The 27,386-nt window shown below is 39.9% G+C and overlaps 1 protein-coding gene across 2 annotated transcripts in view; it reads left to right on the top strand.

The window, feature by feature from the left end:
- Window positions 1-27,386, top strand: part of SV2C (synaptic vesicle glycoprotein 2C) — a 240,986-nt gene that overhangs the window by 41,772 nt on the left and 171,828 nt on the right. The gene's annotated exons all lie outside the window — the stretch shown is intronic.

Here is a 27,386-nt window from a genome sequence, read left to right as displayed (position 1 = left end):
CTTTTTAACTTTTAATTTTTAAAATACTTTCAAACTCACAGAACAGTTACAAAAATAATACAATACCCATACAGAGAACTCTAACACACTCCTACCTCCTTGGACACCCAGTTCCACCTATTTTAACATTTTGCCACATTTGCCATATAATTCTATCTATCTATCTATCTATCTATCTATCTATCTATCTATCTATCTATCTATCTATCTACCTTCTTTCTATTTATCTAACTAATCATTTTCTGGACCCTTGAGTATAGATTGCATCCATCATTCTCCTTGAACATTTAATGCTGATACATGCATTTCCTTAGGACAAGGATATTCACTTATGTAATCACTGTAGGTGGGGTTATCAAGTTCTAGAAATTTAGAATTGATATAAAGCTTACAGTCTATATTCCATTTTTTTCTTATGTGCCAATAATGTCCATTTGAGCCTTTTTGCATCCTTGTTAAATCCCATCCAGGATCATATTTTGCATTCAATTGTCATTTTCTCTTTAGTTGCTCTTTCTTTGTTTTTGATTGTGGGAATATATATACAACATAAACATGCACATCTCAGCCATTCAACAGGATTGATCACAATCACAGTATCACACGACCCTCACCACCTCAGATGACTGAAACTTTCCCATCTCTCCAAACAGAAACCCTTACACGCATTCTGCATTAACTCTCCATTTCCTCTGCCCCCTGCCTTTGGTAACTTGTTCTCGAATTTCCTTCTCTAAGAGTTTGCATATTCTCTGATATTTTCTTTATAGTTACCATAAGGGTTAAATTTAACATCCTAAATCCATAACAATATCATTTTCCTTGATTAACTTTGATGATAGACACAAACTGTATACCCACCTCTATGTAATGCTTGTCACAAATTACATGTTTATACATTATGAGTCCAAAATCACTGAGTTCTCATTACATTTTGACCATTTGCCTTTTAGATCCTCCAGGAAGTAAAATGTGTAATTCTGAACCAAAATACAATGATCCTGGCATTTACATTTACCCATGTTGTTATCCTTACTGGAGATCTTTAATTATTCATGTGGTTTCGATCTCTTGTCTATTGGTCTTTCTCTCAATCTGTAGAACTCTCTTTAGCATCTCATGTAGAGCTAGTCTACTGGTGGCAAACTCCCTCAGCATTTGTTTATCTGGGAATGTCTTATATCGCCGTCACTTTGAAAGACATTTTTGCCGGATATGGAATGCTTGGTTGGCAATTTTTTGCTTTCAGCACTTTAAATATGTTGTCCTACTGCCTACTTGCCTCCATGAGCCCCTTTATGTTATTGGAGCTCCCCTGTCTGTGACATGTTGCTTTTCTCTGTGACTTTCAGAATTCTCTCTTTAGTGTTGGCATTCAAAACAGCTTTATTATAATAGGCTGCAGTGTAGGTCTATTTGGGTTTACCCTGCTTGGAGTTTATTAAGTCCCTTCAATGTATTTATTCATGTCTTTCATTAAATTTAGGAAGTTTTTAGTCATTATTTCTTTGAATGTTCTCTCTGCCCCTTTCTTCCTTTCTTCTCCTTTTGGGGCTCCCATAATGCATATATTGGTATGCTTAAGGTCCCATGGTTTTCTCTGTTTACTTTCTTCATTCTTTCTTCCTTCTCACCTCAGACCAAATGATTTCAACTATCTTATTTTCAAATTCACAGATTCTTTCTTCTGTCAGCTCCAATCTGTTGTTGAGCTCTTTTCCTCTAGGGAATTCTTAATTTTTATTCCTGTGGTCTTCAGCTCTGTTTAGTTCCTTTTCATAATTTCCATCTCTCTGTTGATAGTCTCTTTTTGTTTATCTATAGTTTTTCAGATTTCTTTTAGTTCTTCATCCATGTTTCCTTGAGCTCTTTAAACGTACTTGGAACTTTTTCTTTCTTTTTTTTTTTTTTTTGTAGTTTTTGCTAGGTCCTAAGACTGGTCCTCCTCATTGATGGTTTTTAATGCTTGAATCCTCTCCTTTGCCTGGGCCATTATTTCCTGTTGCTTTTTGTGTTTTGTAACCTTTTACTGAGATCTGGGCATTTTAATGTATTTTGGTGGAATTTAGACTCTGAGGTATCTGTTTTTTAAGCTTGTATGGCGCTAATGTTATGACAGACCTCTCCTTGAATGCCAGGATCTTACAAAAACAAGAAAGAAGAAGGGGGAAAAAGAATATCCCTTTCTAGTCTTTGCAGATTGGCCTAGCAAGTACTCTCCTTCAGGGCTTACCCATACAATGAATTTAGAGAGTAGCTCCAGGCCAAAGCTTAGAGACCATCCTGAACCTTTCTGTATGTACGTGCATCTTGTCTTCAGCTTGCACAGGTAAGCCTAGAAATTGCCCTTGGATACGAATGTCTCCTCTTCCCTAGGAAGCAGTTTCCTTATCGTCTTGGGTGCTGTACTATCTGTCCTGTAGCCAGCAATCCCTTGCCCCAGGCAGCATGACTTGACTGCTTTCCCACAGTGTTCTGTAGGAGAGTTGATGAGCCACTTCTACATGTAGGCAAGTTCTGGGATGGAGTCCCTCAGGCCACCACCAGGCACATATGTGCCAGACATGATCCTAGGATGTTCACGAAAGTTACTCCGCTCCTACCAGAACCAGGACCAGGGATTCTGGAGGGTGGGCTGGCTCTGTACAGAGTATGAGAGGGTCAGCCTTGGTGCCACGAGTTCCTACGCCTTTAAGTAGCTGTTTTCTTGATTTAGCACTAACCCTTTTATTGCGGTCCTTTAACTGTTTTCTGGAGCTTTAAGAAAGATGTTTCTCCCAGTTCTTACTGGTGTGGCTGTTCAAAGTTTCCGTCCCAAATTATGTCTGATGCATTTCAAAGTAAGTTAGAGTAGTATATTTCAATTTATATAATTATAATAGCTGCATTGGTTTTACTTTATTAACTTCCAGTGGGATGCACTTAGAAGGTAATAAACCTTATTTTACAGTTTTGACACTTTTCTAAATTTGAAGAAAATCTGACAAATGTGACTTTCAAGTTTCAAATTTTATAAATATAATACTATAGTTTAAATGCTTTTAATATCCTGCTAATTTTTGTTTTTCCCATAATCTGTGTGTATGTTTGCTTTGTTGTTGTTGTTATTAGCCTTATTTATAGAATTTTCTCTAGATGACTTTTTCTGTCTCTTTCAAGGTTTATATATTTTTGCCTAAACAGGAAAAATGTCATTTCCTCATTTGATTTAAAAATCAATTTCAACCTATATTAAACTTTAAATTGTATGTTTAAAAACTATATGACTTCTCAGTAAAATATCTAGACAGCACTTTTTTTTGTTCCCATCACCCAGGGTTCGTAGTCTTACAAAGCTGTAAGCACCATTTGCAAAGCCAACCTCAGAGCGCATGCTGTGTGCATATTAAAGCTTTATGTGTGGCAGTCTGTGAAAAAAACTAAGACTACTTAGTGTCTATTTCCAAGGGACTTTTTAAAATGAAAGATCAAAAAACAGAAGTATAAAACTTTGTAGAAACCTAATAACTTTATTAATTAATGCTACAATCATTGATGCTGAGAAGTTTTCTGTGTTGTGAAAATGAAAGACTACTTCTTAACTTCCTAAATGACAACATGAGAGAGAGATAATCATGAATGAGAAAAGGATTTCCATCTTTCTATTCCTTCAACCCTTGTTTCTTTTACATGCCCCACTCGGCATTTGACTCTTAAATTGCTTGATTGGGAGAAATGGATCTGTGAAGGCAGATGGAGGAGGGTGGTTGCAGCAGAGGGGCGTCTTAGTTCGGCAGAGTCACTGTGACCAATACCACATAATGGGTTGGGTTAAACATAAGCATTTATTGTCGCAAAGTTTAGGAGACCAGAAGTCCAAGATAAAGATGTCAGCAAGGCCAAGCTTCCTCTGAGTCCGTAGCATTCTGAGGACGGCGGACCTCTGTCACCTGGCCTTGTCTTGGGCTCTCCTGGGGCTCACCTGACTTCTGGCTTCACCTGGCCCCACCTAAATAGGATTTTCAAAGCCCCTATTCACAAGTGTGTTTTCCTACCCTGACAGCCTGTCTCACCTTCACATATTCAAACATACTATTTACGCATAGGCTCATACGCACAAGAGCAGGGACTGAGATCTGAACGTGTCTTTTGTGAGGTACATGATCCAGTCCCCAACAGGGGACATGTTTTGCATGGTTTTTGCTGGTAGAATCATTTGTGTGCGCAATCCTCAAAATGCAGAACCCTGCTTCAGCTGAGGGTCTTACGCATTCATCAAACTGGTCATTTCAGCATTATCCACATTTGTGTCGCACTGTGTTTCTTTTCATTTCTTTGATAAGCATATCCATTTTAATCCGGGACATCAAAACATTTATCAAGATCTTGTTAGAGGAAGTTAAGACTCAAGAGCATAGAGTCCCATATAAATACATTCACACAAATATTTAATAATTAATTGCAGGCGTAAATTTAGAATAAACATCTTTTCTTGCTATGGCCCTGTTGTTTATATTGGAAATATTACAGAAAGATGTAAGCTAGATATTACAGAAAGATCTGTTGCCCTTGGGCATTTACCTGCTTGGCGATGAATGGAAGCACTGTATGCCCTGTGGTTCTCCTATCACTCTGTATCACATGTGGTTCTCTTATCAGTCCATCCTAATGCCTGCAAACCCTGATGACATTAATGCCCCCAGGGGCCATTCAGAAGTGTAGACAATGCTGAAGAACAATGGAAGCAAAGAGAGAGTTTCATCCATCCGTGAATGCTGCCTGTTTTAGTGATTTAAAAATGTGTCCTCAGGAGAGGATAGTTTCACTCAAAGTTGTGAGTCCCTGACAGAAGCATTTTAAAGGTTTCGTAACTGTGCCTTCCAGACTCGCATTTCAATTATTTTGCCATTTTAATTTCACTCATAATTGCATTCTAACAGAGTCTTTTTAGACATGCATTTAAATTGTTTTGCCATTTTCATTTCATCGAATACTGGCTTTGTAATACAATTACCACAGTAAGTCATAGCAATGGGATCAAGATGGGGGTAGGAATGATCCATAACCCATGATTGGTAGCATTTTGAGGAAATACGTTTACAAAATAATTTTTCATTTGTTACTAAGCATTGTGCTATTTTCCTCAAGGAGGAGCACGAATGAAAATCTGAACCAGTTTGTTTTAATTATTCAGAAAGTAGATCCTTCCTTTGTGGTTGCTACAAGATTGATTTAAGGTAACTTAAGGGCATACTGTGTGTATATGTGTGTGTGTGTGCGTGTGTGTTTATTCTCTGCATGACTATATAACATTTCAGATGAGCTGGGAAGAAGTTAGAGTAAATATTTATCTAGTATCTAAAGAGCTGCTCTTTGGGTGCCTCGGTACATTCGCTTTATGATAAACTATTTTCTTTTGCCAAAATCTTTTTATTGAGCATTTATTATGTGCAAAGCACAGTATTACCACTAGGGATAATAGGAAAAGAAAAAAAGACACGATCTCTGGATCCAAGGAAGTTGTAGGGTGGAGAAATAATAAATGTCTGTAGATCATCAGTACAAGGAAGTACATGTCAGTTACCAGGAAAGAAGTGTAAATAAAGAGACTTCAGGCTGGGAAACCACTTAAGGTGTGAGGACCTAAGACAGTAGAAATAAGGGAATGGATTTGAGGGTTATTCCAGAGGTAGAGTCAGCAAGGATTTGGTGAATGATTAGTTTGGAAGGCTGATGAGAGGAGAAAGTTAATGAAAGAAAGGCAATTCATCAAATATGGTAATGGAGAGGAAGCAGGTTTCAGCAAGAGAGGGGTAAAGCTGAAAGGTTTAGTTTTAGACATTCTCACCCTGAGGTCCTTGGGATGTCTGCAGAGGGGTACCCAAAGGGCTACTCTCCATTTGAGATGAAGTGCTGAGAGGTTTGGGAGTTATCTTGACATACGCTAGAACTGACAATGACCTTAACCAGAGAGAGGATGGTTTTCTGTTGAGCAGTACTAATGGAACTGGTGGTGGGAGAAAACACTGTGAGGGGACTGAGGAGGAGCCTCAGAAGGAGAAGTAACTAGAAGAGAGGGGAACTCTGGAAGTCATGGGAAGAAGGAGGGATATATAATTCTCAGGTGCTGAAGAGTCTTGCAGTAAAGGCTGAAACGGGCCCCTTGTGTCCAGCATTTAAGAGGCCATCGGCTGCTGGAAAGGGCTATTAAGAAACACAAGCAGTGAGGCTAGAGTGAACTGAGTACTTTGAGTGAAGTGACAATATGGCATGGTCACCTGCCCTGGATAGAGTGGACGCTCTTCCTGGGGCTCAGGCATTCTCTCTCCTCCAGTTGTGTGGCTCACAAGGGAGGTGTGTGACTGAGTCCTCTCAGGCCATAACTCAGTTTCTGTCCAGGAGCTGTTGAGGGGGACAGGCTGCATTCTGAGATAACCCCTAGGCAAGAAGGACATTGTTTCGGTTTGAAAAAGTTTATGTACCCTAGAAAAGCCATGGTTTAACCCTAATCCAATCTTGTGGGAGCAACCATTTCTCTTAAACCCTATTTAGCACTGTGTGCTGGGAACTTGATTAGATTATTTCCATGGAGATGTGACTCCCTCAAGAGTGAGTGTTAAGCTGGATTAGGTGGGGTCAGGCCTTGATCGGCTTTACTGGAATTCTTTAAAAGAAGAAGCCCTTTGGAAAAGGCTAAAGAACGACCAGAGAGAAGCCATGAGATTCAGAGAGAGCAGAGAATGACAGAGCCACGAGAAAGTCACAGCAGAAAATGCCACAGAACCATGAAGCAGAGAGGCCACCAGCCTGTGACTTTTGGAGATGAAGAAAAAAAACGCTTCCTGGGAAGCTGGAGAGGAAGCTAACAGACGACACCGTGTTCACCATGTGCCCTTCCATCTGAGAGACCGTGTTCACCATGTGCCTTTCCACTTGATAAAGAAACTCTAAACTTCATCAGCCTTCTTGAATCAAGGTGTCTTTCCCTGGGTGCCTTAGATTGGACATTTCTATAAACTTGTTTTAACTGGGACATTTCCATGGCCTAAAAACTGTTAACTTGCAACTTATTAAATTTCCCTTTTTAAAAGCCACTCCATTTCTGGTGCATTGAAGCTGGCAAACTAGAACAGACATGAAACCATTCCAGGCTCAAACCATGACCAGCTCAATCGTATCCTGACTCCCATCAAGCAGAATAAACTTTTTATTGACTGCTCTTCTCTCACATGTTACGTTATAGATGCTGGCTTCTCCCTCATTGGCCTATTTCTTCTTAAGACCTACCTGGAGAAGCAAAGGACTTGGTCATTATTGGTTCAAAACCATGACCAGGTTTTAACTAGCACAAAATAATCTTTGATTATAACATAGAAAATTATATATTAAATATAACTCAATAACAAAGTATACTCAATGACTAAACCTGAACTAAGTAATAACTTAGCATCCTGCATATTTCTCTTGTTCGTTTCAAGACGAATATAAATTAACATTTACTTCCCACACACATTGGTAATTTTCAGAAGAGTTGTTTTAGAAAGATAGACGCAAGATTGGTGTGAGATAAAAAGCAAATGATGTTGGACAAAAGAAAAAATAGGGGACAGGATGGTGGCATAAGGTACTCTGGGGTGCTGTTTCCCCATACCACCGTTGAACTAGTAGTAACACCTGGCAGAGCACCTTCCTCAAAATTTTGGAAGGTAGTAAAAGAGTTTGCATTAAATGGATGAGTGCTGAATCAAGAAAACACAGCATTAAAAATGGTAAGAGAAGCTCATGGCCTTCTTACTGCCCCTCCGTGGTATGGTGATGAGTCAGCCTAAATTCCCACTGGGGGTCCCTGGCCCCATTCTAAAGAGAGCTGAGTAACCCCTATGAACATATGGGATGCCTGAGTGCCAATCTGCCAAGTGTAGCCTGAAAGAATTAACCAAAAACACTTCTCTGTATTACTCTCCCAAAATTTACCTTGCAGGGAGAAGCAGCTTGTGGTCAGCTGAGGCAGTATAAGAAATAATTGACTCAAAGCAACCTGGAGCAAAGGATTACTTTCTTTAAGTCATATAAAAGAACACGTAGGGTAGGGGAGGAAGTCTGTTTCATAGGAGGAGAGGGGACACTCCAGTTCCATTAAATGGGAGGATTCCTAAGGCCATGAGTATGTATAAGCCCAGGACAAGATAGACTTGGAAAAGTTGGAGAAGAGCCTGAGCTGCACTACACTGCACTTTCACCTTGGGCTGACCTTGACAGGAGGACTAAACTCTGAAGGAGAGTACCAGACAACTCAGAGCCAGTTTTCAAAGACTATGAAAGGTGTTTTTTGCATTTGGTTTTTGTTTTCATTAGCTCCTAGCACTCAAGGAATCTCTGTCATAATACTAGCTGAATACAAACTTAAGAAATGACGGCGCAGAGACAAAATCACCAAATTAACACATTAACTACTAAAATATATGGTGTGCAATGAAAGATTGCAAGACAAACAAGGAAACAGGAAATGAAGGCTCATCCAAAGGAACATGATAATTCAGAAACTGTTAATACATGAAACAGACTTTGAACATACCAATTTTTAAAAAATGATCTTAAATATGCTCAAGGAGATGAAGGAAAGCACAAAGAACAAAACTAAAAGATATTGGGAAAATGATGAGCGCAAAACATGATAATTTCTGTGAAGAAATAGAACAATTTTAAAGGAGTCATCCAGAAATACTGAAGTTGAAGACTACAACAACTAAATTGAAGACGTTTACTAGAGGGTATCAACAGCACATTGGAGCTGGCAGAAAAAAATCAGTGAGCTCAAAGATAAGAAGATTGAAATGATACAGGCTGAGGAGCGGAAAGAATGAAAACAACTGAGCAGAGCCCAAGAGACCTGTGGTGTACCATCAAGCACACGGATACATGCGCATGTATTAAGGGATCCCCAGAGGGAGAAGAAGAGAGAAAGGGTAGAAGGGACAGTCAAAGAAATAATGGCAGGAAACTTCTCAAATGTAACGAAAGACATGAATATGCACATTCTAGAATTCCAATGCACCCAAACAGGATAAACTAGGAGACAACTTCACCCACACACATAGTAGTCAAACTGTCAAATCCCAGGGATGAGGAGATAGATTCTGAAAGCTGCAAGAGAAGAGAAGCTATGTTCAATGGAGTTCCAGTAAGATTAAGTGCTTACTTCTCATCAGAACTATGGACTCAAGAAGAGAGTGGGATGAAATATTTTAAGTACTGAAAGAAAACATTTGCCAACCAAGAATCTTGTATTCAGAGAGATTGTCATTCAAAATGAAGGAGAGGTTAAGACATCCCCAGATAAACAAAAGCTGGAGGAATTCATCACCACTAGACCCTCCCTACAAGTAATGTGTTCAAATTGAAAGGAAAAGACGGGTTAAAGTGGATCAAAGCAACATAAGGAGATAGAGACCTGTGGTAAAAGTAACTGTATGGGTAATTATAAACACAAGTATGATTTTATCATATATTTTGGCATGTAACTCCACTTTCTACTTCTTACATATTCTAAAATGCAAAAAAAAATGTTAAATCTACTATTTGGGATACAGTATATAGAGATATAAAAGAATATTTGCAGCTTCTCTCTTTTTGTCTTTAAGGGTGTGTCAATTTTATTGATCTTCTCAAAGAACCATCTTTTGGTTTTATTGATTCTCTCTATTGTTTTTTATTCTCCATTTCATTGATTTCTGCTCTAATATTTGTTATGTCTTTCCTTCTGCTTGCTTTGGGGTTCGTTTGCTGTTCTTTCTCCAGTTTCTGTAGTTGTTCAGTAAGGTTGTTGATTTTAGCTCTCTCCTCCTTTTTAAAGTAGGTGTGTAGAGCTATAATTTTCCCTCTCAGCACTACCTTTACTGCATCCCATAGGTTTGGATACCCTGTGTTCTCATTTTCATTCATCTGGAGATTTTTACTGATTTCTCTTGCAATTTCTTCTTTGGCCCACAGGTTGTTTAAGAGCATATTATTTAACCTCCCTATATTTGTGCATTTTTCCAGTTCTCTGTTCACTGTTGATTTCCAGCTTCATTCCATTATGACCAGAGAAGGTACTTTGTGTAATTTCAGTCTTTTTAAATGTCTTAAGACCTGTTTTGTGTCCCAGGGTGTGGTCTGCCCTTGAGAATGTTCCTTGAGCACTTGAGAAGAATGTGTATCCTGCTGCTTTGGGATATAGTGCTCTATATATGTCTGTTAGGTATAGTTCATTTATCACATTATTTAGATTCTCTGTTTCTTTATTGATCCTCTGTTTAATTGTCCTGTTTATTGGAGAGATGGTGTGTTGAAGTCTCCCACTAATATGGGTGGAGTGATCTGTTGCTCCCTTCGGTTCTGCCAATATTTGCCTCATGTACTTTGGGGCACTTTGATTAGGAGCATAGATAATTAAGACTGTTTTTTCTTCTTGTTGAATTGCCCCTGTTATTATTAAAACTTGCATCTTTTGATTGAGGAGTTTAATCTATTAACATTCAATGTTATTACCATAAAGGCAATTCTTGATTCAACCATCTTACCCTTTGGTTTTTATTTTTCAGATCTATTTTTTCTCTATCTTTCTTTTTATCCTTTAAGTTACCTTCCTAATGTTTTTCAATTCTGTACTCTTCTCTGGACCTCTCTCCTGTCTTCTTTTCCGCCAGCAGGACTCCTTTTAATAGTTCTCATAGGGCCAGGTTCATTAATGAACTCTCTCAGTTTCTGTTTATCTGTGAATATTTTAAGCACTCCTTTATTTTTTTAATTTTTATTGATAAAACCAAATAACATACAAACACGAACAGTCTTAGCATATGAACATTCCATACTTGGTGTGTAATCAATGACTTACAATTTCATCACATAGTTGTATATTCATCACCATGATCATTTCTTAGAACATTTGCATCACTCCAGAAAAAGAAATACAAAGGTAAAAGAAGAAACTCATGCATACCATACCCCTTACCCCTCCCTCTCATTGACCACTAGTATTTCCCTTTACCAAATTTATTTTAACATTTGTTCTCCCTATTACTTATTTTCTCCCTCATTTTTGAAGGACAGCTTTGCTGGATAAAGAATTCTTGGCTGGCAATTTTTCTGTTTCAGTCTCTTAAGTATATCACACTACTGCCTTTTCATCTCCACGGTGTCTGATAAGAAATCAGCACTTAGTCTTATTTGGCTTCCCTTGTATGTGGTGAATCATTTTTCTCTTGTTGCTTTCAGAATTTGCCCCTTCTCTTTGGCATTTGAGAGTCTGATTACTATGTATCTTGGAGTGAGTCTATTTGGATTTATACTGTTTAGATTATGTTGGGCTTCTTGGAGTTGCATATTTATGTCTTTTACAAGGGTTGGGAAATTTTCAGCCGTTATTTCTTCCAGTATTCTTCCTGGACGTTTTCCTTTCTCTTCTCTTTATGGAACATCCATGATGCATATATTTGTGCACTTTGTGTTGTCAATCATCTCCCTGAGATCCAATTGAAATTTTTCCTTTTTTTTTCTCCATTTGTCCTTTTGTCTGTTCAAATCTAGTTGATCTATCTTCTAGCTCACCAGTTCTTTTTTCTGCATCTTCAAATCTGCTGTTCTGGGCCTCCAGTATATTTTCAATTTCATCTACAGTATCTTTTATTTCCGTAATACCTGTTATTTTTCTATGTATTTTTTCAAATTCTTCTTTATGCTTTTTAGTATCTTTTAATAGCTTTTTTCTCTTGTTCACATTTTCCTACATTTCTTTGGATTGATCTGGGAGATTTGCTTGCACATCTTTGATTAATTGTTCCAGATTCTATATTTCCTCTGACTTTGATCTGTTCCTTTGACTGGACCATTGCTTCTTGAGTTTTAGTATGCCTTGTGATTTTTTGCTGATAGCTGGTCATCTGATTATCTTGATGGGTCTATTCTTAAGGTCTATTTCTCTCTCTTGTCTAGGGTTCAGTTATTTCCTGGACTACTTTGACAGTTGGATTGCTGTATTCTAAGCCAAAACAGGGTTGGGTGCCCATGCAGGGAGTGTAGATCAGCACCAATGGGCCTTTAGAGCCTGGAAAGGCTCTGAAAAGTTCTTATACATTCTCCAGCCTTCCCAGAAAATGATGTTCTTTGGTGATTTAATGATCATCAGAGGGAGGCTATTTGTTCCCTAAATAGTTGATCTGGGAGTTTCTACCTGGCTACTTCCTGCTTTTAGGTAACATTTTGTGGTTCCCTCCCAGATCCTCCATTTTTGAAGCTCTTCCCTGCTGTCCTTTTTTGTTCCATCCTCCCCCATTGTTTAAATCCTGACATGGACCCCTATGGCTTGGGCCTTTGTGTCTGGATTTAGATGCAGAGGGAACCTATCTCACTGCTGTGAGAGATTTTATAATCTGTTTTCCCTGGTGGAAGGTGGGAGGGATCCCGACTGATGCCTGTGGGACTGAGCTACATGAGATTGAGTGAAGGGAATAAGAGGGGACTTGCCAGTCCTGAAAAGAAGTTTGCTATCTGATATTTTTCTCTTTCTTTGATTCAACATTTGTGGGACCCTTCTCAAGTCTATACCTTCCTCCAGAGTTCTGAACAAGTGAGAACTGTCCTTTTATTGCTGAAGCTTGGGAGAGAGGTTTTCAGTAGCTGTTTACATCACCATGTGATGCCACCACCAATAGTGACATACTTTTGTGATTAATAGTACAAGTAGAAAAGCATTCTTTCATGAACTAGAATAAATGGGCAATTGATTTTTTTTTTTTTTTTTTAGAAAGGGAAGGAAAGACAGAGAGAAGGAAGGAAGGATGGAAGGAAGGGAAACATCTTTAAACATTTTCTTGTTTTATTGTATTTTGTTTGTTTGTTTGTTTTTTACATGGGCTGGGGCCGGGAATCGAACCGAGGTCCTCCGGCATGGCAGGCAAGCACTTTGCCCGCTGAGCCACCGCGGCCCGCCCGGGCAATTGATTTTTGACAAAAGTGCCAAGTCCCCTTAGTGGGGAAAGGATAGCCTCTTCAACAATTGGTGCTGGGAAAACTGATTATCCATATGCAAAAGAATGAAAATGGGTCCGTACCTCATGCTATATATACAAATTAACTCAAAGTGAATGAAAGACCTAACCATAAGAACTGAAACTGTAAAATTCCTAAGGGAAAATATAGGGAAACCTGTTTAGGACCTTGTGTTAGGCCATGGTTTCTTAGACTTTATACCAAAGAACAATGAAGGAACAAAAAGATAAAAAGGAATTCATCAAAAGTCAAAATTTTTGTGCATCAAAGGATTTCATCATGAAAGTAAAAGTCGACCTACTCAATGGAGAAAATAGATGGAAACCACAAATCTGGTGAGAGTTTAATATCCAGAATATATAAAGTAATCCTGCAACAACTCAATGATAAACAGACCAACAGCCCATTTAAAATGGGCAAAAGATCTGAATGGACATTTCTCCAAAGAAGATATACACACGGACAAAAAGTGTGTGAAAAGATGCTCAACATCGTTAGTCATTGAGAGAGTGCTAATCAAAATCCACAATGAGATGTCATTTGATACCCACTAGACCTGCTAATATTTAAACAAAAAATAACTGGTGTTGGAGGAGATGTGGGAAAATAGGAACATTCGTTTTTTGTTCGTAGAAATGTAGAATGGTGCCTCTATTGTGGAAAACAGTTTGGTGCTTCATCAGAAAGTTAAGTATAGAATTACCAGCTGACCTGGTAATCCCACGTCTAGGTATATACCTAAATGAATTGAAAGCTGGGACATAACACATCTCCACACTGACTTTCATAGCAGCATTATTCACAGCTGCTGAAAGATGGATGCAACCCACGTGTCCATCCACAGATGAATGTATAAACAAAGTGTCATGTATACATGCAATGAAATATCATTCAGCCATAAAAAGGAGTGATGTTCTGATACATGTACTAGTATGGATAAACCCTGAAGACATCAAGTTGAGCAAAAATAAGCCAAACACAAAGGGACAAATATTATCTCATTCATGTGAAATATTAGAATATGCAAATTCACAGAGTCAAAAGCTAGAACCTAGGTTATCAGGGGCAAGGATTAGGATTGGGACGTGGAGTTAAGTTTTGATTGGTATAGAGTTTCTACTGGGGTTGATCTAAAATTTATGGTAATGCATGGTAGTAATGATAGCACAATATTTGAGTGTAATTACCATAGCTGAGTTATATATTGGAATGTAGTGAAAGAGGAAAGTTTAGGTTGTATAGATGCTATTAGAATGAAAAATTAAAAAAAAAAATTGTAGGACTGTACAACACAAAAAAATGAACCCTAATGTAAATTCTGGGCTATAGTTAATAGTATAGTTATAACAAAAATGTTTCATCATTTGCAATAAAGTTACCATGCCAAGTGTTAGTTATAGGGGAAACTGCATTAGAAGAGGTTGTATGGGAATGCTGTATTTTCTCCATGTTTTTTCTGTAAATGTACATCTTCTCTAATTATAAAAAAGCAAATGGAGCTAAGAAAAATAGATATAGTAAGGGCATTGCATTTGATAAGTGTTAATTGAGCACCGACTATGTAGCAGTTGCCTGGCAAGGTATAGTGGGATTTATTCCAATGAGTATGCCTTGATCTTTGCCTTCTGGGAAGTTTTTCCAGTGGGTAAATGACTTGTAAACAGATAACTTTTAGTGCAGTATGTTTTTTCTATGACTGAAATGTTGAATAAAATGCTATAGGACCACTAGATTTAGGAATTGGTTAAAAAAAAAATACCGAATAGGGTTTTGAGGGATGAATAAGACTGTACCAGGCAGATAAGAGGGAAAATTGCATTCCAAGAAGATGCTAACATCATTAAAGGATGTGGACTTTGTAAAATCAGAGGAAGTTAATACGGCCGGGAAAAGTATTGGGGTTGAAAGATCAAGTTGCAGAGAGATTGTGAAAAGCCTTAATGCCAAGATAGGGGGGTTGGCTTTTGTCTTATTTGATTTTTATCTCTCACATAATGAGATTTACTTGAATAAAATATTCCATTACTGAACAAAAAAATTAGCATCTTATTTGGGATATCAGTGACTTCAGCCACATCGGTGTTAAAATAAGTTAAATGTTTGATAAAATTGCATTTGTGGAGGGGCCGTTATGTATAGGGAATAGCCCAAGGCCTTGTTAGGGAGATTGAGTTGAATAAAGCTCAGTTCCTGTTAGCAGGGAAAATGATGGCATTTCCCAGCTGTCAGGAATCTTAGTGGTTTAGGGAAACCCTTTCATCATAAAGGTGAAGATAGTGAAACCTGGAGCATTTGGGTTGCTTCCTTGGCCCATGCCTGGGTATTGGCTGAAACGGACTATGGAACTCACATATTCCAATTCTTAATCTTGTGTTCCTTCCAATTCCCTAACATTTTCATTTAAGTCTCCTTGATGGGGTCACCCACCCTTGGGAGAATACACAGCTCTCAATTCTTGGCTGAAATTCACCATCTATCACTCTGGTATCTCAAATAGTGGCCTAGAAATGCACTCTCTGTTTGTGAGTCCTAATGGTGCAGGTACCTATTAAACTTATACGTCTTTCTCCTTGTTCCAAAACCCCAAAAGAAGACATTCTTTGTTGTTTTTATTTACAGCCAGTACATAGAGGTAACAGTCATGAACAATAAGTAAGATTGTCTAGGAAAGTTAGCCTACAAAACTAGCCCATACTGCAAAGTCATCTTAAAGAAGCAGAGTAGCCGAAGTTAACATAGAGAGGGGACAGGGGTTTCCCTCTGTGTTGTTTACTGCTACGTCCCTAGTGCCCAGGTCATTGACTGCTACATAATAGGAGCTCAACAAATTTTGTTGAGTGAATAAGTGACAATCTCTGATCTTATTGGAGATATTAATATATTTAATGTGTTATTTTACTGGAATTTATCAGTAGTGGAAGAACATACAAGAGAAGATCATAGATGTAAATGTTGGTAGTATTTTTCCAAGTGCTGCTCAGGGTTGGGTGCCCTGACCTAAGGATTAAATAGGTCTAGTTTGAGAGCAGATACAGCCCTACTATAGGGAAAGAAGCCTTAGGTGACCACGGCCCAGAGCTGGTGAAGCCAGGAATCTAGCAGCTAAGACCTTTCCTTCTGATTCCATGTTGCAAAGCAACTTGAGGATTTCAAATTCAGCTTTCTCTGGCATTTACCAATCAGGAGTATGCTGGCCAAAGGATGCTAGTCCCCTTTTGGTTCTGTTTTTCATCTTAATTAATCAATTGGAATTCTGCTTATTGTTTTCTTCCCTTGGTCTTGCTAAGGTTGGCTCTCTGGAGTCTGTTTTTGAGGGATGGATCTGTTCTCAGTGTGCTGACACATCCGATTTCTGAACGTGTAAGAGCAAGGTCCACACCAGGACTGCTGGTGGAATTAGATGGCACCGTGAGAGCCTTTCTTGAGATTTCCCCAAGAAATAGCCCACCTTCAAAAAATGCTGGTTTTCGGGCGGGCCGCGGTGGCTCAGCGGGCAAGAGTGCTTGCCTGCCATGCCGGAGGACCCCGGTTCGATTCCCGGCCCCAGCCCATGTAAAAAACAAACAAACAAACAAAATATAATAAAACAAGAAAATGTTTAAAGATGTTTCCCTTTCTTCCTCCCATCCTTCCTTCCTTCTCTGTCTTTCCTTCCCTTCCTCCCTCTCTCTTTAAAAAAAAAAAAAAAAAAAAAAAAAAAAATGCTGGTTTTCCTTCAAAACTTCTACAATACTGGGTCCACGGGTGGTTTAGAGTGGTCTCCTTCCATGCAGGAGACCCGGGTTCGATTCCCAGACCATGCACCAACCACCCAAAAAACACCAAACTTCTACAATTCTAGCTAGAGTGACATGTCAGGAAAACAGAGGCAAACCAAGAGCATAAAAGCATCAAGAAGAATATATTTGTACATGTGAATGGGGTTTTACTTAATTTCTTTTTCATCTTTAGGAACTATTGGAAGTTTTTAAGTATTCCTAAATGATTCTAAAATAGATACAGATTTTTTGTGGATAGAAATGGATATTTTCATTTTACTCAGTATTTTGCTGTCAGCAGTATCAAGTCAGACTCCCTGGCATTTGTGCATCTTCCATTGGCGGCAGGAATATTCATTCAGCAAATATTTATTGGGCACCTGGTATCTGGCAAGCAGTGTTTTAGACTTGAGAGATATAGTAGTAAATAAAACTGAAACAATTTCTCGTAGACCTTAAAGATGTGTTTTGCCTTCTCTTTCTTAAGCTTTCTATATGGATGAAGGAATTCCTTGGAATATCTAGAATTCCCTATTTTTTCTTTGTTTACTTCTTCCTGAAAGGATAGTTTCTTTGAAGTCTGAGCTGGATGGATATGACTTGAACCATTATTCCTTAATTTCTTTTCCTCTGTCCCTTTATAGGCTATCTGATTCCTTTAAGTATTAACAAAAGAAGAAATATTGTGTTGGGATTTTTACCTGCTTTACCTCTAGCTGTCTGTATCATCTGAAAACAACCAGCTTCAAGTTTCTGAGACCCGCTTTTTTGTTTCATTGACCAGTGTTTGTTAGGTCAACAGAAAGCAGAAAGTGTTGATGCTCTCATTGTGCATTAAGTAAGTCCTTTTAGAGTGACCTACCAGTGCTGCCAGGAACAGCATATTCAAGCTAGCAACAAAAAGTGATGCAGAGTTCATTCTTCTTTAGCTTTATTGCAAGCTCTTGATCATTTGGCCTCTAAATTTTAAAACCAGCAGCTTTGTACCCTAAAAATGTATGCTGCAGATTTCAGGATCGGTTGCTCTGTGCCCTACACAATCCCTTTGCCTGCGATGTCTGCCTTGGTGACTCTGATGGAAATTTGATTGCACTGTGTTCTCCTTCTGGCTCTGTTTAGCCTCTCGGCTGTCACAGTGATCCTAATTGTAATTTAAAAGTTTATTGGCTTGCAGAGTACATCCTGTTCACCAACACTAGCAAAATCTTATTTGGATTCATTATTGTCAAATTGGAAAAGAAGATTCAATAGTTCATTGCCATTATGTTCTTGGGTCTTATTTCCTCCCCAACTTTCACATTCTCAGAGAAGAGAGGTTTCTGACATCACAATGGAGTTTGGATCAAGTAGGCTGAAATGAGTCCTCCATCTAAAGAGTCTATGGTTCATTTTCAACAGGCAGGAAGGAAACAGAAACTGTGCCACATTCCTGAAATTTGCCAAGAAGTAACTTTCTGGATCTGAGGGTCTGATGTGCAAATACCCTCTGTCATCTTGGGGGCATTAGGGATTTCCCATTAGGGATTTCCCATTAGGGATTTCAGGTACAACTTTGAACCTGAAGGCTGATGTCCCCCATTCCTGCATCCTGAATTCCCACATCCTGCCATCCCAGAGAACTCCTTGATGAAGAGTTTGATCCTGCTGGGAGTACTGACCTTACCTATGAATCCTGATCTGTCCTGATCTATCCAGGACTCTCCGTGAAGTGACTGCAAGACACACTGTAGTATGTCAGTTTGGAGAATTTGTTCATTGTGGATTTTGGCTTAAATAAGGCAATCGAATATGTTTATCATATAATAACTGGGTCAAGCCAAATATCAGTAATACAGTCTTATAGTTTTGACTTTCAAATATCAAGATGCAGCTACAATCTTTCATGAGATCTAACATTTCAACATCCTCAAATAAACAAGAGCCTTCATAGGACATAAGTTTACTGCTAGAATGTCTAAGAGAGTCAGAAACTGATTGCATTAATTATGAAGAAAGTATTCCAAGTCTACATATTTGCAAACTGACATTCTTACCTTAAACTTAGAAATTACTTTTTGGACTTAACGATTGTGAGAGGAAATGTTAAATAAGTCCGTAACCTTCAATTTCAAAACTGATGTCTCTAATCAAATATAAAATGATGAAGAAACATGGGTTCTTCCAATATAAAAATGTTTAAGTAAGGAATTTGCTGAGAAATGGAATTTAATGACCTTTAAATTCATTTCACATCTCTTTGTTTTGATCATAGTTAATGTGCTTATTTTCATAGCTGTAATTATTGTGTAAAATTGTTTGGTTGAGCCGTGTTCATTTAATGTTATTCCACATGAACATTCTGGAGAATCAAAACAATTGACTATAGATTTTAATGATTATATGGCTGCTCATAATTTACTGTTACAGTAACTTAACCATCCCGATGCTGAGCATTGGAACGTATCCAGTTTTTTGCTTATACCAATTAGTACCATTACTAAAATGGCCCTTTAGTTTGGAACATTTAGCTGGCATATTTTCCTCAAAGTAGAACTGAATAAACTGTTAATGAGTGAAAGATATTTTTATTATTTTTAAAAAGTCATTACTATAAGAAACATTGGAAGAAGAAAAGAACATGACAAGCATGATGGCATGTTAGAAGTGCCACGCAGCATAGGTCCAGGTGTCAAGTAAGGCAGAGCAAGGATCCTTTCACAAATTCTCTGCATATGGTGTTTATGCAACAATTTTTAAAGGAAATGTGCTGCAAAGATGATGATGAAAAGGCGTGAGTGCAAACAGGGGCAGCTATTAGAGGTCAGATGATGATGAGATGCAAAGGATAAAGGTGTCCCATTCTCCATGCTTGCTTACTCTCCAAGAGGTTACTAGCCCTCCTACCTCTGCCCCCAAAACCAAACTCATTGCCCGTGTTCAAGTCTAGGCCAGTGTTCCCCAACAGGAGCATTAACAGGGATGAGTTTTTACTGTGTGATATATGATAAGGTATTTGTGTCTCTGATCTGTCCACTAAATGTGAGCAGTACCCCCCAACACATTGCTTAAAGCATGCTCCACCAAAAGGCATATTTCCAAACAAAACCCTTCATACGCTTATTTACAAAAGCTCCCAATTCAAAGTAGGCTGCTGCTGATGGAATTATCTCAACAGCAGTAGAGACTAGAGTCTCTCCAGATGAGGGAAACAGAATAATCATTGACACGTTGGCCTTCTGCCCTCCTGGCCAGTGTTTTGTATCTTCCAGGATTGGAATTTTAACCTCAAGGATCTTCTACTGATCCTGACATCTTGACTCTTTCTCCTACTGATATTATTGGAAAACCAAGCTGGTATGTAACTGAGCTCTTCTTAGTTAGAGCTGTAGTTTTTGGGAGGGGAAGGAATTTTTGTGCTCATAAAATCAAGTACCCTTGATTTGACACATGTCATTAATGGCAAAGTGTAAATGACATTCTGACCCTTCTAATTTCCAGTTTGGGGTTTCTCCTACAAGCGTGCATAGTCTTCCTGTGCATATTAGGAATGAGCAAATACTTCTAAGTATTCTAACATTGCCCATTTCTGCCGTACATTTCTTTTTAACTGTTAATCGAGAGCCTAGTAACAGATAAAGTGGAAGGTGAAAGATGCTGAAAACCCCAATGGAGGCACTTTCCATATGTTGTTTGCACGTGGAGCTGCCACATGCAGCCATTCATCCTGGCTTGGGCCGCCTCCGCCTTCATGTGCGCTGCCCTGTGACAGCGTGAGGACCGAGGCGCCCCTGCAGCTAGCTCTAGTCTTCAGGAACAATGTATGGCCTTGATGACACCTTGATTTGGATTTTCTCCTAACCTTAAAACTGTGAGCTAATAAGTTCCCATTGTTTAAGCCTTCCCTTTACATGGCATTTGCTTCACCAGCCTAGGGCAACTAAAACCGAGGGATTTACGTGAACTGAAGAGAGAATGAAGTGTATGTGTCCCTTTTTCTGCGAAGAGGCTGACACCTCATGATGTAAAGGCCTGTCCATTAACCCAGCCAATATGCCTGTGAAATGACTGCAAAGGAGGAGAGAGACCCAGAAATAAAAATTCATTTTAAGCTCCTAAGCAAGATTTCAGAAGGGAGTCCTTTTTAGATTTTAGAAGGGCATCATTCCCTGGTGGCTAAGTAAACCCAAATTTCCCTAAGGGGTCTCTCCTCCCCTCCTAGGAGAAACAGGGAGAGTTGGGGGTGTGCTTTTACCACCAGAGTCAAGAGATCCAAATTATCTCCATGACCTGGTGTAAAGTTGTACCTCTTTATGTCTGAACTTTTCCCCCAACATTTTTGGGCCCCGTTGTTGTATACTGCCATCCTTGGCTTCTGTAAGCTCATTCAGGCTGGAGTGGCAACGATATTTCCACCATAAAAACAAGCCTTCTCCTAGGAAATCAGGTGAGCATGACCACACAATTTGTTCCACTGGATATGAAAAACAAGGCTGCTGTCTCCCCAGCACAATGCTCCCTGACAGTACCTGAGCTAAGGTGCAATGGAGAGCCCCACCCTGGAGGGGGGAGCCACATCCCCAGCTTCTCAAGTGAAGAGGGTGGATGGACAAGAGCCGAGGGTGTGGTTGCTAGTGACATGCAACCGGAAAGAAGAATGAAAGCAAAGCAATACAAGAAAAACCAAATCAAATATAAACAAACAAAACATTTAAAGGGAAAAAGTTAGAAGGTTGTCCTTGCAGAGATGTCTGGGAGCTCCTAGTTGTATTAAGAGATAGATGGGGGTGCCCTATCTCTTGTGCTTGAGGAGATGCTGAACTGAATTGGACCAGCCAAGAAGCAGAAGTAGCCCCAAGAGATGTGATAGTGAAGGTTGTAGATGAAATTATGATTTGGGGGGAGGGTGTGAGGGAAATAGCAATGTAAGTGGAAGTGTTTTTCTTATTCGGTTAAAATTCTGATTTAGTGAAATGTCCAACTTCAAGGATGCTTTCAGTTCTATTTTAGAGGAAAATTTTTTCAAAAACATCAATGCCTTATTGACAGCTGAGCAATGCACAGTCTTTTATTTTTTCTTGCCAAGATGGGTATTGGCTTATTTATGCTGGTTTCTCTCATACGCAATAGAGGTCATCACAGTCCATGAACACGTTGACAATTCTGAATCCCAGAGTGGACTCCACATGTGCAGGGCACAGTGGGACTCTGCTTTGTGGAAATAGCTTCTCACACCAGAGTCTGGGGGATAAAAATATAGTGTGATTCCTGTGGATCTTTTCTTTCCTCCTACCTCCATGAAGTTAAATGGCTTTTATTTTTTAAAGTAGCTTAGTTTTCTCAATGGGCTCTAGTTAGATGAGAAATAGTAAAGTACTACTATATCAAAAGGACTAATTGAAAACTGAAAGAGTTGACCAAACTGATCATAGGGACAAAAAAATCCCTGCCAGATGAGTCAATTCAGTTAAAAATATTCACACCTGAATGGAGACAGGTTATGTATGTGAGAGTGTTGGTTTCACAGCACCTTGTTTATTTATTCTCTTAGTTAATTTTCTAATTAATAGCTGAGAGATGACATTAAAAATGTCTTTGTGGAAAGCAGCCTTTCAAAATTTAGTATTTCTCATGCAGAACAAGCACTAGGAGGGTCTCTTCCATTCCGTCGTAAAGTTTTTACCAACCCTATACTTTGTTGTATGGAAAATGCAAACATGAACCAGAAACAAACCTGGGGTCCAAGATGCTTGTCAAAATGGGGTAAGAACCAGAGAACTGATAGGTTACTTGTGCTTGATGGAAGCATGGATTTAAGAAGACTTCAAACAGCGGCATTTGAGGCAGCCTTTGAATTGTGGGGAGAGCTGGACTTGCAGAGATGAGAGTAGAGGGAGGTGCTTCTGAGAGGGAGCAGTGTCAGAGCAGAGAGCAAGGGCACAAATTCATGACGAGCTTGGATGAGTATTATGATGAGATTTTGATTCCGTTTTGCTGAAGTACAGCTTCACTTCAGGGGAGTAATTGGAGAGGTGGACTGGGACCTGCCCGTTCCTGGAGAATGTCCCACGAATTTCTTCTGGTGCCACTGTGAAGCTGTTGGTGCGTGGAGCAAAGGAGTGATACCGTTAGAACTTGCTTTTTGGAGACTGCTGTGGGTGGAAGCGATGGGAGAAGAGCGAGCTGGATATAGGGGAATCGGGTAAGATTCCAGCTAAAAGGTGACAGCAGAAGGACCACAGAGGAGAGTGATTGTGAGAGGAGTCATGGAACTTAATAACCAGTTAGATATGGGAGTAAGGAGAGGAGTATTTCATACGCGGCTCCAAGGCTTTGTGCCCAGGTGTTATGTTGGGTAGTGGTTCCTTAAATAGAAATTGGAGTTTTGGGGTTGGTGGGCAGGTGGGGGGCCCGAGTGCAGGATGGAATGATGAGTCAGTTATACCAGCTACACCAGACTGTGAGAAGAGCTGAGTGTGTCTCACAGCTGACCCTCAGCACTCAGCACAGAACCTGGGTGGTAAGTGGTACCCAGTGAATTTTTGTTGAATGACACTTTGAGTTTAAGATGTTGTTTTAGTTTGCAAGTTGCCAGAATGCAATATACCAGAAACAGAAGGGCTTTTTTAAAAGAGAATGTATTAAGTTGCAAGTTTACAGTTCTAAGGCCATGAAGATGTCCAAGTTAAGCATCCAGAGAAAGAAACGTTAACTCCAAATAAAGTGTCAATGAAGTTCAAGGTTTCTCTCCCAGATGGAAGGGCACATGGTGACATCTGGTAGCTTCCTCTCCTCAATTCATGAGGCTTCCCCTGGGGCGTTTTCCTTCTGCCTCCCCGAAGGTCTCTGGCTGTGTGGGCTCTGTCGGCTCTAAGGCTCTTTCCAAAATGATCCCCTCCAGTAAGCAACCTTACCTTGAATGGGTGGAGACACATCTCCATGGAAACCATCTAATCGAAAGTTACCACCCACAGTTGAGTGGGTCACATGTCCATGGGGACAATCAAAAAGATCCCACCCAGCAGTATTGAATGAGGAATAAAAAACACGGCTTTTCTAGGGTACACGACAGTTTCAAACTGGCACAGATGCCAATCAGGCGGCTCAGGAGACATTGGCCAGGAGGCATTTGGAAATGTCTGCTGGAACTTGACGGGGAACTGGCTGGAGATGGGCATGGAGAGATCTCTGAATGAAGGTGGAGCCGAGCTCGCAGGATGAACGCACTATGGGAGCGGGGAGATAGGAAGGGAAGGGGAGCTACAGATAGATCCTGAGGGAATACTTTAAGGGCCGAGAAAAACAAAATCATAAAATAAATGACTTGAAAGGTGGGAGAAGTCTCCTCTGCCCAGAGGCCAATTGCAGAAAGCGTTTCAGGAAGGAACTGTCGGCCGGGAGTGGGGAGGGCTTAGGGGGCATGACCGAGGACAGGCTGGGGCAGTGCAGTGGGGGAGCCATTCCCGGGCCAGAGAGTGGTAAGGACAGACCTCGAATTCACTGCTACATTGAGTTTTAATGTATATTTGTAAAAGGGAAGAAGGAAACCAGGGTTTAAATATTGGTTATGAGGTACTGTTCGTTGTAATTATTTTGGCTAAACTTCTAATAACATAATTATAGCATAGAGTGGAGCAGCTGAAAAAATATTAATTATCTTCTGCAAAGACAAAATTACATATTTGCAGCTATTATCTAGTACTTCTCCATCATGTGCCGACAGGCACAACCAGAATATCTGGAAGATAAATTGGCAGACCGGAAGAGGACTGGGTCAGCTGCTGCTATCTCATTTTATTTATTTTTCCAAATTGAAAGCTATATCAGGCTGGTAGCTCTGAATTTAACCATAAAATGAACTCTGCTGAAATGTTAATATTTAAGAAGTTAAATAATAATTAAAAGTGGTACAGATTGTCCAAGACAAGAGTGGGGAGAAAGGAAGGCAGGTACCAGTTGGTTACTTCTTTGGGTTGAACTGATGCAAGGTAGAGGATGTTGAAATAGCAAACGATTCAATTTTGCATCCTGAGTTTTCTGCTGGAACAGTAAACAAGCCCTTCCATTCTATAGCTCTCAAAGAAATTGGACACAACAATAAATTGGACCCATATTTATAATATGGGGACACAGGCAGAGATGCAGCCGAAGACTGGGTGACATTTCCCCTGCACACAGCTACTGTACATCACAAGGGGTGTGAGATGGCGAAGTCTTATTTTCTCAGAGCCAAAAGCAATGAATTGTTTCCCCAGAGATGCTCCTCTCCCCCACCCCACTCAAAGAGAGACGAATGATGCCGTTTTAACATGGAGCTCCACCTGCAGTCTCTCAGAAAGCCCAGGGAAGATCGGGGTGCTGTACAGCTCTCCCAAGCATGGGAAGGGCCCCAGCTTCTGGGGGTCCCGAGCTGCTCCGACTTGATGGGAATCGCTGGCACTTTTCCCAGCAGGGAGCCTGTGAGGAGCGCCCAAGAATGGCCCCCTCGCCTGAGCTTCTTCTCATCCCAGTGGGTTGACTAGAACCTGGAGGAAACTTGGCAGGAGGCTGAGCCCAAACTACAGCCCCTGAAACACGTTTCTCCAAAACAAATTCTGGGGAGAGCTGAGCATGTGAAATAAGTTCATTAAGAGAAGACAGAATGTATAGGCGGCCAACCCTGTGATGTGTGCTGTTAAAATCACTCCCCATTAAAAAAAACAAAGAGCCCTGGTTTATGGTGTTTGCCAATTTGTATGCTGTAAATGCTCCCTCCATGGCCAATTTCAAGGTCCGATGTGATGTCGCTGAACACATAATTGGGAAGAAATGAATGCACTTGGTTCTCGTCGGCCCAAACGAGCTGGCTGCAGCACATCATGCTTCCACCTGATATTTACCGACCCCTAAAAACCACGCTAATGAGTTTTAGTCTGACAAGTGCCCTGAGTTTGTATTTGCATGAACTGGGAGAGGGGTTACCGTAGGACAAACCTTCTCCCGGCCTCTTCCAGTACAGATGTTGCTTTTGTTTTGAGTTATTGATATCACCAAGAATAAGTTTGCAACAAAGCAGTTCTTTCTCTGAGAAAAATATCGAGTATTGTTAATGCATGAAAATAAGATAAATTGGGGGGGTGCCAGTTGAACTTGCCAAGCAGGGTGCCTAAAGTTTAATTTAATATGATTTTTTAAAAGTGAGTTTCTATTTATAAATTCAATTCCATTGGATTCAATATTTCAGCTTTCCTTAGTCTAGAGTGGTAAATTGCATAGAATGTTTGCAGTAAAAGAAAAATGAGAACACGAAATGGATAATATTGTGCCTCCTAATTTGCTATATATAGTACAATATATGCTCTGAATATACAAAAAATGTGAGAGGTTGCTCTTCAAACAACCTGTATGCACAGTGTTTCTTTGTGCTCTTTTTTTTTTGTATGTGTATGATGGGCGTCCCATTTCATTGTTTTTCCATATGAGTATCCCGTTATTGCAGCACCATTTATTGAATTTTTGTTTGTTTATTTTTTATTTGTTTGCTTGTGTTTTGGGGACCTGCATGGGCCTGGAATTGAACCTGGGTTTCCCGCCTGGCAGGCGAGAATTCTACCACTGAACTTACCCTTGCATCCCCAGACTATGCCCTTTTAATGCACCAGAATTTAAATGGGAATTATTTCTCACAACTGAGCTATGCATCCTTTATGAAATTCAGGATAGGGTACTTTCACTATTGATTTGAATTTTTTTTAAAAAAAATCAAATGGTAGTGTGTAAGATGTGAAAGAGAAGTAGCAGGAAGAGTGTGTAACCCACAATTGGATTTTTCTGTTCTCACCAAGAGCATCACTTAAGAAAATTTTCATTGAGGCGAGTAGGAAATTTGTTTATTTTCAGGTGTTCTCTCTCTCTTTTCACCTCTCAACATTTTGAGACATGACTCCAAAATCAACCGAAGTAGAATGAGCTTTTGCCTCTGAATCGGTGTCTTCCATCCTTATGTCTGGGTCTCCAAATTCCAGCCTGGCCAGTTGAAGAAATATCTACATGGACAGGTGATCACTCATCTCCTGTTCTGCTGCAGGCACTCCTGCTCACAATCCTTCCCATCTGTATTTGTCTAAACAGGCTTCTGCCCCCTTTCTTGGTGAATGACCTTGTCTCCTGCTAAACTGAGGAGAATGAAGCAATCTGTATTAAGTTTCCTCATCTCCTTTTCTCTGAGCCTCTCCTAATACTTTTCTAACTTGTCCCCACCCCACCTCACCACTCAGTTCCGGAGAAAGGTGTGTATCCCTTTCCCTGTCCCATCCTACTTCACCTGGCTTTCTCCATCATTTATCCTTCCTCCTCTAGCATCACATAACGCACATCTCCTTCAGTGAGCATCTCTACATGCCAGCGATTTTATACACTTTATTTCCAGTCTTCACAACTTTGCTAGTTAAATACCAGCACATTTTACAAGATGAGGAAACTGAGGAAAGTTTGGGACCTGCCCCCTCCCCCCATGCTCCTGACGAGGCAGAAGCAGGCTTCTTTGATCCCTTCCTTGCTCTGGTTGCCTCACAAGCTGCCTCTCCCTCTCCATCTGCCCGAGATTCTCACATTTGCAGTTCCACCCACCCTGGACAGTTGCTTAGTCCCATTCCCTTCCCTCCT

The sequence above is a fragment of the Tamandua tetradactyla genome, chromosome 21, assembly GCF_023851605.1.
Source record: "Tamandua tetradactyla isolate mTamTet1 chromosome 21, mTamTet1.pri, whole genome shotgun sequence".
Classification (NCBI taxonomy): Eukaryota; Metazoa; Chordata; class Mammalia; order Pilosa; family Myrmecophagidae; genus Tamandua; species Tamandua tetradactyla.
Note: the sequence above shows the minus strand (reverse complement) of the source record. Positions and strands in the feature narration are given on the sequence as shown.